The sequence below is a fragment of the Lutra lutra genome, chromosome X (assembly GCF_902655055.1).
Source record: "Lutra lutra chromosome X, mLutLut1.2, whole genome shotgun sequence".
In the NCBI taxonomy this organism is placed as follows: Eukaryota; Metazoa; Chordata; class Mammalia; order Carnivora; family Mustelidae; genus Lutra; species Lutra lutra.
Window position 1 is genome coordinate 14,384,511 of NC_062296.1, and position 1,928 is coordinate 14,386,438.

At 39.3% G+C, this 1,928-nt stretch overlaps 1 pseudogene; it reads left to right on the forward strand.

The window, feature by feature from the left end:
- The first annotated feature begins 554 nt into the window (after window positions 1-554).
- LOC125091918 (40S ribosomal protein S3a-like) lies at window positions 555-1,702 on the forward strand (annotated as a pseudogene).
- The last annotated feature ends 226 nt before the right edge of the window (window positions 1,703-1,928 follow it).

Genomic DNA, 1,928 nt, shown 5'->3' on the forward strand with positions numbered 1-1,928 from the left:
TCTTACAATCACTGCTTCCCAGACAATAGCCTGGTGTGGTAGCTATTACCCGTGCGTGTGTATACTTGGTCATACTTGTTGATATGACTGCCAATTCACTTGAATTTATGGATAATGTTAGTACTTAACATGGTGAGTTTTACTGACATTTTTAATGTTTTCAAGACTGTTGGTTCTGAATTGACATTGCCAAGAAAAGGTACTGTGTAGGCTGAAAGCGCTGGAAACAGGAAGCAGGAAGACAACTGGATATTAGTAAAACAAATACATGTATCACCAGAGGAATGTATACAATTCCTGATTCTCTTGCAAAGTGACAATTAAGTGATTCATAGGACCTATGGAAGAAAGATGCCCACGAAAAGAAAACTTTGTTATATTGTGTTACCACTATATCCAAAAGGATTGCCAAACTAAGCAATGGAAGGCAAGAGAAACTGTCAGATCCCTCCACCCAAAAATGCAAGAAACCTCAAGGCATACAGTAACAGCCAATGCACACTGCACAGCACTATTGCTATGGGATTATGTCACTGTTTAATTAGAACTTTCCTTTTTATTGGTTGGGTTCCCTGAGCAACGCCATGGCGGTCGGCAAGAACAAGCACCTTACGAAAGGTGGCAAAAAGGGAGCCAAGAAGAAAGTGGTTGATCCACTTTTTAAGAAAGATTGGTGAAAGCACCAGCTATGTTCGATATAAGAAATATTGGAAAAACATTAGTCACAAGATCTCAAGGAGCCAAGATCTCATCTGATGGCCTCAAGGATTGCATTTGAAATGAGCCTTGCTGATCTACAGAATGATGAAGTTGCATTTAGAAAATTCAAGCTAATTACTGAAGATGTTCAGGGCAAAAACTGCCTGACTAATTTCCATGGCATGCATCTTGCCCGTGACAAAATGTGCAACATGGTCAAAAAATGGCAGACCATGACTGAAGCTCACGTTGATGTCAAGACTACCGATGGTTATTTGCTTCGTCTGTTTTATATTGGTTATACTAAAATAAAGCGATAATCAGATTTGGAAGACCTCTTATGCTCAGGACCAACAGGTCCTCCAAATTCAGAAAAAGATGATGGAGATCATGACCCGAGAGGTTCAGACAAATGACTGGAAAGAAGTGGTCAATAAATTGATTCCAGATAGCACTGGAAAATATATAGAGAAAGCTTGTCAGTCCATTTATCCACTCCATGATGTCTTCGTTAGAAAAGTAAAAATGCTGGGGGTGCCTGGGTGGCTCAGCGGGTTAAGCCTCTGCCTTCAGCTCAGGTCATGTTCTCAGGGTCCTGGGATCGAGCCCCACATCGGGCTCTCTGCTCAGCAGGTAGCCTGCTCCCCCCCTCTCTGCCTGCCTCTCTGCCTACTTGTGATTTCTGTCTGTCAAATAAATAAATAAAATCTTAAAAAAAAAAAGTAAAAATGCTGAAGAAGCCCAAGTTTGAATTGGGAAAGCTCAAGGAGCTTCATGGTGAAGGTAGTAGTTCTAGAAAAGCTACTGGGGATGAGACAGGGCTAAAGTTGAATGAACTGATGGATATAAGCCACCAGTCCAAGAATCTGCTTAAAATTGAGACATTTAATGGTGACAAATAAAAAATCTTATTTGTGATGTTTTAAAAAAAAGAAATTTCTTTTTTATTGGTATATAAAATAATGATGTGTCACAGAATTGATGACATCTTAGACTTAATGGCATCAGGTACCTTGCCCAGGGTCACACCACTAGTAAGTATAAGGGTAGAGGCTTACATAGCAGGCTTGTGTTCTTAACCAGGAGACTTTAGTGGACCTTGTTTGTTTTTTTTTAACTTCTCTTCTACCTTTTAACAAGCCCATAAGCATTTCTTTTAAAATAAATATTACTTGTATTTTATTTTTTTTTATAAGTTCATGACCATCTTAGGGATAATTGTAGACTCC